The 10,650-nt window shown below is 46.1% G+C and overlaps 1 long non-coding RNA gene across 1 annotated transcript; it reads left to right on the top strand.

Annotated features, from left to right (window-relative positions):
- Positions 1-204: 204 nt before the first annotated feature.
- Positions 205-8,298, top strand: LOC106482267 (uncharacterized). The gene is made up of 3 exons (XR_001292134.1): positions 205-258; positions 5,966-6,004; positions 7,949-8,298. It is a non-coding gene; the product is annotated as an uncharacterized lncRNA (long non-coding RNA).
- Positions 8,299-10,650: the final 2,352 nt, after the last annotated feature.

A 10,650-nucleotide genomic window follows, 5' to 3' on the forward strand; every position in this document is an offset into this window, starting at 1 on the left:
CTTTACTGCTGATTTAATGGTCGGAGGAAGAGCTTGACTCTTTATTAAAACATTAGACAGTAAAGTTTAACAATAGACAGTAAAGGGTTTTGTTTTACCATCCTTCTAATTGTTAAAGCAACATCGAATTGGGTTGGAGAGGAAATGTAACCTCTATCCTCTCTACCCAGTACTGATGGCACTGGATTGAGATATGACTGGGCAGTGCTCCTTTCATTGGACAGGAAGAAGAAGCTGGCATGGCTACTTCTGTGCAGGGTAAGTCCAATATCTGAAGAAGGAAATCCTAAGTATGGATAAGGCCTCACTTAACTGGGATGTCTCACAAGGCTAGCTAGCTAATAGCAGAAGGGATTGTGGCAGCCCAGCTGTCTCTTAAGCCCTCTGTTGTTACTAATCAGCAGTGCTAACTCTCATTGTGCAAAGCTTGCCAGAGGTATTTGCTTCATCACCCACTTCTCCTTCCTCCCTGGTAGAAGGCACCTCTGCTAAAAGGCCCTGGTGGGACCCAAGTTCTCCAGCGTGTTGCGTGAGTATGGAGAATCTCCGTCAGCTCTTTTGTCCTGATACTAGCCAAAACGCTCAGCTGGTTTGGGTCCAGAAGCCCATTTGTTAGCTGGATTTAAAAATATGTCTAGGCATCTGCCAGTGCAGCTGGACATTTAGTTTTGAATTATGAAAGTGGGTCCTTAGGTTCTTTTGTAACTTCCATGGGCAGTGGGGTTTTCTGTCCTCACATCACCTCTTCAGGGTGGTTCCTAAGCTGAGCCAGCTGACTGGGCTTCTTGGGGAATTGGTGAAGAATGACAGGACCTCCTAGGTCAACTTGTCCTGTCTAAAGAGTTTAGTCAGCCTCCAGAGGGTTGATCTCTCTCCACAGGTTGTAGTGGGACTCCAGATGAGTCTTCTGGATATTTGACATGTAGACAGGTTAAGTGAGAAGTGGCAAATCTTACTTTTAAGCTCTAAAACACTTTTGTAAATTTGGCCCTCGGCCTCCGTGGACCCCCTTAGAAAAGCCTGATTGTAATCACAGCAGTCCTGGTGAGGGAGGGTTGGTGGGCTTCCTACACCTTCTAGCTGATGTCTCAGTCCTTACAGAGGTTCCCATCCAGTGGGTGTCTGGTGGATCCTACTGGAGTGTATGAGTGGTTCAGGTGTAGTAAAAACTTCTGCCGTCCTCTCATGTTGCAGTGGTGTGTGAAATCCAGGTGCCTCTGGAGGCCAACCTAGTGAGTAAGGAGAGTGGGATGAAAGCTAATTCATGAGGGAGCTTTATCCAATGACTTTAGGTATAGTAGGATCAGACCCCAAATATGAGAATAGAGTAAGATGTGCCTTTGCTAGACATGAAGGGGAACAAGAAACAGAAAACAAGCATACACATGCACTGAGAGGAAAAGAAAGGGTTTAATTTGATTGCTCATGGTCCTGGCATAAAGCAGTATTTGGCTAACCTCAGAACATTAAAATCTTATTAGGTGCCGAGCTGCTTTTCCAAAGCCCTCACAAAAGGCTTTTGAAAACATAGTTGCTATGGGATAGGAGAAAGGTGCTGTTGTGGACAAACAGCCTCCTCAAACAAGGTGTGAGGAAAAAACGATCCCTTTTCACTGTGAGGGAGGATTACACATGAAGTCCTCAAGGGAGCTGTGATAGGGCTGGTGGTGTTCAACATACCCACGAATGATCTGGAAAAGGGAGCAAAGAGATAACAAAATTTGCAAGGGCACAGAATTATTCTGGACAGTGTTAACAAAAGCTGCCTGCGAAGAAGTGCAGAAGGACTGCAGCGTACTGATGGCTATGTGACGTAATGGCAGAGGAAACTCATTATTGGTAGCTGCACATGTAGAAAAATCAACTGTAGCTATACCTATACGGTGACAAGGTCTAAAAGAGCTATTACCTCTCTGGAAGGAGATTGTAGAGGCATTGCAGACTGTTTCTGAAAATACCAGCAGCAATCACAACGCCAAGGGGAATGTTAGGAATTACAGAGAGAAAAACGGAGAATAAAACAGAGCCTATCATTATGCTGCTGGATACATCTATGGTGCACCCACATCTTGAATGCAGTGTGTAGTGCCGGTGTTTGTGTCTCAGGCCAGCAGCTACAAGGAAAGATGTGAAAGGGAGCTGGTTACAGAGTACCTTTTGTAGCAATAGGACCTCAAGAGATTAGGACATGTTGATCTGAAAAAGACAGAACTGAAAGAGCAAACAGGGCCAGGAAAGTTGTGCGTGGCGTGGGGAAGGTGGACATGGAGCTAAATGGACCTCTGTTCTGGCCTGGTGCTGAATAGAAACCCCAGACTTGGTTCTCTGTATTTGACCATTGCCTCAAGAGCATGCCTGTTGGGGAGTGCCAGGTTATCCGCAAGGCAAGCAAGATGCGTTGGCTTGTTTCTCCTGTTCTTCAGGGGGCTGCTTCTAAGTGCTAAGTGGGAGGAGCAGGGAGAAGGTTGCATTTTGGTGTTAGGTATGTACAAGTAAGAAGGCTGTGCTTCCCTTAAATTCTCCCCGGGGCGATGCCAAGGAAGTGTGGGAATGCTGAACGGGGCCAGCACCCAAAAAGTAGATCACTGGGGGCACATTGGTAAGAAGTGGCACGCCTGACCAGACCCTTGTTGCCATTTGCCTCTCTTAGTCCCATGTCATCCTTGTCCTGGCCATTCCTGGTGAGCTCCCTCCGGCTTAGGAATGGCTGTAAGCCAAATGCCAGAGCAGGAAGGTGCCACTTGTGCATCGCTCTGTCATCTGGGCTGCACTGGATGACAGATTTCTGACCTAAAAGACTTAAGTGGACTTGCCCTGACTGCTCAGCCTTGGGAAACAGCCATAAGTCTGAGGATGCAATTCTGGCACTGGCAAAGACAACTCGGTGTTTTCTCACCAACTCCAGTGGGCCAGAATTTAATTCCCAGTTTTAAAGGATCTTAAAAATCAGCTGTGATATATAACCAGTCTTCTCAACCTCTGAATACTTCAGCAAGATTGGCAGCACTTAGGTAGGGCCGTGGTTACTGGCAAATTCATAAGTCAAGCTGGAAATTGGGACGCCTGACTGGAATCGAGTTGGGCTGGAGAACTGGAATTGCTTCTGGTTGTGACTGCAGTGTGGGGAAAGAGCTCTCCGAGACAAGCTGGGTAGCAGCAAAAAGTCCTTTGCTTTTTAAGCACCCGAATGCTATTGATGTATTTCTGTTTGTGCATATGCAGTTTGGAGTGTGTGTTTATGCATGTATATTTATACACATACGCACACACATTTACCTCCCCGCATGTACATGCACCAAAATACATATATTTCCTCAACCTGTGTCTTTCTCCAAGTTAGGAAAATACAGACAAAAGAATAAAAATACGTCCCTTATCATTGCTAAGTCATCAGAAACTAGTATTATATCTACCGGGCATTTTTTTCCTTGAAACATCCCCACTTCAAGATCCTAATTTAGTGATTCTTTCTGTAGCTCTTTACATTCTATTATTTATAAGAAACAATATTCAGTCCTCCCTTGACAGTATTTGCAGGGCTGCAGAAAGCAGTGCGGCAGAAAGGTGGTAGAACAATTTTGGTTATGTTTCCATAGCTACCTAGCTGCTAAATGTGGTTTATTCCATTATAAAGTCAACCAACACACACACACGCACGCACACTCACACGGGCACACACACGCGGATCGCCAAATGAAGTATATTCCAACTAATCTCTGGTCTGCCTATTACAGTGTAATGATCCTGTGATTTGTATATTTAAAGGGGTACTTGCTGCATAAATAAATGGCAAAACAGCATTCTCGCTGGGTGTAGCAGGATGATAAACATATTGTTTCTTTCTCGCTCCCCTCTCCGCTGTGTGTGTTCCAGTCGGTCCCTGTAATATTATTATGGATATTTTTACCGAGCGTTGTGCTCTGAGGAAGTCGGAGGTAGGATGGTGTCCTCTCGTGGTAACTAGTATCCTTGCAGCCTTCGACCCAGAAGTGCTAACAGCCACCCGTGAAAAAGAACGGGGAAAAGCCTGCCAGGATGTGCTAGGACTGCAGGGGCATTTTAGGGGCAAAACTCCTTGGCCGGAGGTTCCTACTTCTGTGAGCAAATGCAAAGCCAGCTCTGCAGTCCACCTTCCCCTGGTATGGGAAGAAGCTGGAGAGAGAAATCCAGCCCTGTGCTTGCTAATTGTGCACAATTCAGTGCACTTCGTTTCCCAAGCCCATCACTGATTTAAATAAGGTGAAGGAGAGTACAAGAAAATGAAGCCTTGGAATGAGAAGGAGTAGGACCAGCTTTCTAGAGCAGGGCAAGTCCATCCTATCAAAGTGCATCTCTCTTGAGGTAGCTGTAGTGCTGCTGTGTTTAGATGGTGGTTGTGGTTAGGGACCATCCCATAGGTTGTCTTCATAGGTAACAACACTGATTCCCGCCAGCTGGATGGGAGGGAGGAGGTGAAGACAGAGAAGAACAGATTCAAGGTGGCCTTCCGAAATCCTGTCCTGTCACCTTGGGAGCCATGCAAATTCTTCCTGTCGCGGGTAACGAAGGAGACCTGCAGCTTGGGCATGGTGGATGGCTGCAGAGAGGCTACCTCGGCCTGAGCTAGCCTTACCATGAACAACGTTGGGCTTAGCCCTTCTGCACCCACGCATTGTATTTCGAAGGCATGCAGCCCGTGGGATGCCTGTCCCTCCCAGATACACGTTTCCCAGTGTCTCACCAGAAAAGGCTGCTCTCTGTCTCTCCAGACAAGGGAAGGTAGAGCTGACAGCAGGGCAATAAATGTCCAGGGACAACAGGTAGAGAGTACATAAGAAAATAAGACAAGGGTGAGGACACATCCATCATCAATTTCCTGCCTTAAGGAATATCTGAAAGTGAGTAAATGATATGTGAGGAGAGTCAGTGTCTTCAGTCATAGCATTTAACTGATGTCCATCTGTTGTGGCCTGACTGTCCAGCCCCTGTCCCTTCCCGGCCTCTGCAAACCAGGTGGGTTGTAGTGGCCTCTGCGGTGGTAGGTGTGTGTAGCATGTGCTTTGTTGGGAGTCTGGAGGTGCTACAGCAGCTATGGCTTTCACTAGGAGATGGTGTGATCACTGGGTTCATTGCTCTGCTGTGGCCCGAGAGCCTGTGCAAGCCTGGCTCAAGTGTCTCTCGAGGGCCTTGCATTTGACACTGCTCTGTTTTATAGCCCTTAAGGAGTTTGTGGGTGAATCCAGCTTAATTTTTCTAATTTCCCTCTGCTTTGTGGTTTATGACTGGCCTTCTAAGACGCCCAGCTGATGTCAACATTCAGCAGAGGGATGTGTGTGGGCTCAGCCTGACTGAATCTGAGCTTCTGAATCTGTCCCGGGTCTTCCTACTTCACGTTACACTTATTTTGAGTGCAGCTTTTGCTGTTATTTGCCTGTTGGTGTGTCCCAAACTGGTGATGCTTGGGCAACAAGCAAAGAAATTCAGCAGTACAGCTGTGTCAGAACTCTCTTGCTCCTGTGAGCACGGTTGGCAATTAGCGATCGTTTCTGTGCCTCACCCTCCAAGACACCCGTTTTGCGGCATCGGCTGGTTACCGGTTTTCTCTGTCCCCTGTTACCTTTTGCTCTTGCTATTACTGTTGAGTAGGAAGTGCAGTCGTGGTAATGTTGCCTTTCCCTCCCACACAGGAGTCCTGGCTCAAGGACATGAGGTCACTTGTAGATCCCAACAAAAGGGTCTCATAAGCAGCTTTTTTCAGTGTAGGGGATGGGGGAGGGTTATCTCTTGAGGTGGAGAATTTTTGTGACAAAGTATTTTTTCTGGCTGGAAAAGAAATGGGAGAGAGAAAAGAAAATGTTGCTGAAAATGAGAACTTAATTTTTATTAACATTTGTAACCAGGTGCAAAATAAATGAATGATTATTGTTTAAAAAAAAAAAATCTGACTATCCTTCATCTGCACAAATTCTTTCACTTTATTTTACAGATTCCGTTTGCTCTGCAAGGCTGTCTGGGCTCTGTGAAGGTACTGGCTGGAAATTAGTCACGAATGCATGCTTCTGGGGTGCTCTCTTTGTACCGACACGGAGCAGGGTGGAGTGGTGGAGAGATGCCCCAGTTAGGGGGGAACTTGAGACAAGTTGCTGTGGTTCCCTTCCCCATTCATCTGTGCCAGTGTGGGAGCAATGCAGCTGTATTTGCAAGGAGCTCACGTCTACAGCCTGTCCCATGAAAACCTCCCCTGGTTTTGTGGGGAAGATGTTCCCACCACTTCTCGGGAGCTATTTCTGTAGTGCTAAGGTGTTAATAATGCTCGTTCCAGAGCCAGCACCTTCTACCATGCGAGATCGGATCCCTTTTTGTTCCCTGAGCTTGCTCTGGCTTTCAGTGGCTGCAGTACCAGCTGCTGTCCTCCAAGCAGTCATACCCTTTTGCAGGCTTGTTTTTTCTTGCATGGTTATTGTATTTTTCATGCCTCTCTGATGCCCGCAGAGCCCATATCGTAGGGCTGGTTTGAGCCAGGCTGGGGAGCATGGGCCTGAACTGCTCACAGGCTCATCAGCTCAAGTCTTGGTTGTGCAGGAGCAAAGGCATATGTGTGAAAAAGAGAAAATCTGAAACCTTATAAATAAGAAGAGCTGCAACAGACCATAACTATATTATTTTCCTCCGCAATGCGTAATCCAGCAGTGGGCTGAGAGACACCACCATTAATAAGGACGTCCAGTTTGTGGCTAAGGCATGAATAAGTTCATTGCTGACTTCCCTCAGTATTTAGAAACATTTGTAATTGTTGCTTTCTATTGGACCGGGAAGGGCTTATGCTAGAATCGATTCCCAGTGGCTGTGGTGCTCTCCGGTTCCATCCTTATATACTATTACAAACAATAGCAATAATCATCATGTCACTGTTTCCAAGGCAAGCTTTGCTGTCTTTGAATTGGCAGTCTTTCATCTCCAGCTCAGCAACAGGCAGATGCGTAGAGGTCAGAGTGTTTTGTTGGGTCTGTAGTGACAGGTAATAATCTGAATGCTACAGTATCCTCCAAGGATCACACTCTGGGCCTCCCTCTAGCAAGAATCATGCAGGCAGGTAGCACAGAACAAATTCTCCTTGCCTTTTTTTTTTTTTTTTTTTTTTTGTCCATTTAGTCACCTGCACCATGCAGGAGACTCATGGGACCTGGCAGAATCCAGCTTTGGTTTACTGCATGCTATGGGAAAGGGAGGGCTCCCCTTCTCACTGCCCTAGAAAATAGCAGCGTTCCTAGAGAATGCAGCCTCCTTGCAGCAAAGATGTGGCTGGCTGAAATATTCATCGAGACCTCCTCTCTGGATTAAGGAGGGCTTTTATTTTTTTGTAACTGCTTTTTTTTTTTCTCAGTGTTTTACAGCTAAAATTCAAATAGAAGCTTAAGAGCTTAAACAATGAAACGTGAGGACGTGTTGGCACAGATTGGCCATCTTGCCTCTTCCTCAAGTCCATGTGCAGCTCTGCTTGGCATTAACCTGGGGATAAAATCTGGGCCTCAGCATTAAAAGATTAGTGTATGAACAGCCCTCCCTGAGGCTGGGATTGGAGAGGGGTCTCCAAAGGCAAAGCCACCTGAGGCGTCGCGGTTGCACACTCTCATTCCAGCTGGACAGTGCTGCCGGAAAATAATTGTAGGTAACTGCCCGGCACTTGGAGATGCTCGTTGCTATTCAGCATCTGTAGTCAGCTGCTGTCTGCTCCTTTGCTTGGGTGAGTCTGAATCCCAAGGAATCCTTGCTGTCCTCCGCCTCTGCCCTGGTCTTGTTTGGTCTCCGTCACCCTTGGCTGCCTCTTATCCTTCTCTGTCAGTTATAGCAGTTCTTTCTCTCTCTCCCTCGGCTTGTTAGTCTCTCTTCCCAGCTCATATCACAGAGCAACTTTCCAAAGCAATAAGCTCACCTCCCACCTCTTCCTTGGTTGCTTCTCTCCTTGTAGGTAGTGCAAGAGGCAGCCATTGACCAAGAAGCCAAAGACAACTTCTGAGACAGCTTGCTTCCTGGCAAAAGTGGCTTTTTCTGTCCACCATGGAAATGCAACTGCCCACAGGGTTATTGCATTATTGGGGAACAGAGTCTATCTAAAGCTAGGATGGTGAAGTGAAGCTCGTATAAAGTCCCTGCTGGACACTGGCAACTTTACACCCCTTCCCTTCCAATAAGTGCTGCAAAAGAAAAGGATGCTTCATTTGAGGAAGGGCAACTCTTTCCAGATTTCTGGATCAGATCCTCCGCTGGTGTAAATAAAAAAGCACTAGACTGCTTCACTCTAGCTGCAGTGGGTGAAAAATACTTTTTCTGAAGCATCTTCCTGCTTGAGTTGTGGTTTTTTTTTTTTTGTCTTCTTCCGACTGAAAACTTCATCACTAAAATCCAGATGTGCAGCCTGCCATACCTTTTCCTTTCCAGTCAGAGGAGGGAGAAGTAGCTGGCAGGATAGCTGAGAAACAGTAGATACAGCCAAAAATGCTACACTTAAATTCTTGTAAATAAGGCAAGCAGCGCTGTTGGACAGCCCTTCCAATACCCTCTCCTCCAAAGCATGCAGCGAGCATCCTTCAAAGGCATGGGGCTCGTGGACCCTACAGCTTGGGAACATGCCAGATCTAGCTAGGAGGAGTGCATTTTAAAGCACAGCTTTGCAGCTGGTGTATGTGGCTCTGCTGAAGTCCAAAGGTCGCTGCTAAGCCCAGCGTCTTGGGTACATTGATGTGGGTATGACACGGTGAGTGCCACTCCTGCGGTCCCAAGGAACCAAGAGTGAGGGGACCTAGGTTGAAGATATTCTTCTTAAATATTTCCATTACTGCCTGGTAGGTAAGCTCGTATTTGAAAACGCCTTCCTCCAAGTGAGCCATCTGTGCTGTTTTCACTCAGAATCATAAACACTTAAGGGTCACCTGCTTCCTTTAACCTCCAAAGGCTCTTATTCATCTGAGTTATGCAGTGTATTAATTATCTTCCTCATTCCTTGTCCATACCAACATAGCGGTACTGTTACTGCTTTTTATTTTTATTGTTTGTATGCTCTCAGTCACTAGCTCCAAATATTCTGTAACAAGGGAATGTGGTTTCCTGATCACCTTCCTTCATTAAGAAACTTAATTTTAGTGCTGACGGGAAATGAACTGGATTAAAGAAAATAAACCGCCCTAAAACGACCATAAGGTTTCTTGTTGGATTAAATATTAAAATTAATAATCCAGTGCTGTGTTCAGCCCCCTGTATTTATATTAATATTTAATTCAATAAAAGCACGTTTTAGAACAGTTTCCCATTTGTTGAAAGCCACAGATGAAATTGCAATTTCTGCATAAACTGGAACAATACATAGCTAACTGTTTTATGGTAATGAGGAGGAATGGCAGCTCAGAGATCCTCTACCTGGAAGGGAGGGGAGGTTTTAGCAGCAGGAAAGCGACAGGATGGTAGGGCTGCGGAAGACTGCAAATCCTGGTGGCTGGAAGAAGGCTTGACAGCTAGAAAAGAGGCTGAAGGTGGGCACTACACAATGCAAAGCCCAAGGGCAGTAAGTCCTCTTAACATGGCAACTGGTTTTGAAGTGTGTTTTGCCCTCATTGTACTGGGCAACTGTAGAGAGGCAGCAGCAGCAGAGGGCTTTCGGATGTTTGCTCCTGGGAAGGAGCTGGGTCAATGCTGGGACCAACAGTCAAGAACAGGTCCTGAGCTGGGACGTCCATTCCAGCTGTCAGAACTGACTTGCTCTAGATCACATTTCTTAAAAGTGTCTGGCTTTGATTTTGACTCATTTCCAAATAGTAAAAATACCAGACACCTTCACGCAGACCTAGTCTTTGCCATGGGACACCTCTGGAGGCCTTGCAGCTTCACCACTGTTTGTATCAGGGTGGAGGGGGGGATTCTTTAGTGAACCCTCCTGCTAGCAGAAAAGTAGAGCAGTGGACACACAGAGTTTGAAGTTTAGATGTGGTCTGGGACCAGACCAGGAGGTGGGGTTCTGCTTTGAGGCTGGACCCCCTGATGAATTCTCCCCTGATGGCTCTGAGACATTATAGCTTCAAACTGTGAATACGAGGTAAAGTTAGCTAAGGAATCAGCTTTGCCAGAACCAGGAGTTCATTCTGTTTTCTAGTGCTGAATCAAACATGACTGAAGTAGACCTAAACCACTGCTGCAGTCCCAGGATTCAATCTCAGCATCCCAAAGGCAAAGAGAATCAATTGCCTTGGAAGTTTCAGTTTTCAGCATGGAAAATCAACGGGGAGAAACTTGGAAAGTTCTATTCAGCTATTTCCTGGTTCCAAGAGAGAGGAGGGCAGAGACTCTTGCAGAGGATAATGCTTTGGGGTATTGCAGACTGGGGGATGTTAGAACAGCCCTCTCCTTCCCCAGGGTAGCTAAAATGTTGAAGAACAGAATAATTATTTTGCCTGACATCCCAAGGAGGAAGAAGATGGAGTATCTAACAGCGATCAGAAAAACTTAAATGCTTTGGAGGTGGAGTACGAAAGAGTTTTCCAGACTTCAGTTACATATCCGAACTTCCCTGGACCTTTTGGGGTCTAATTAAATTTGAGGGGCTTAAAAAAAAAACTACATGGAAGATAATACTTTTTTATATTAAGAACCTGTTTAATAAAACAGATTACATAGAAATAT

Source organism: Apteryx mantelli, chromosome 9, assembly GCF_036417845.1.
Source record: "Apteryx mantelli isolate bAptMan1 chromosome 9, bAptMan1.hap1, whole genome shotgun sequence".
NCBI classification, from domain to species: Eukaryota; Metazoa; Chordata; class Aves; order Apterygiformes; family Apterygidae; genus Apteryx; species Apteryx mantelli.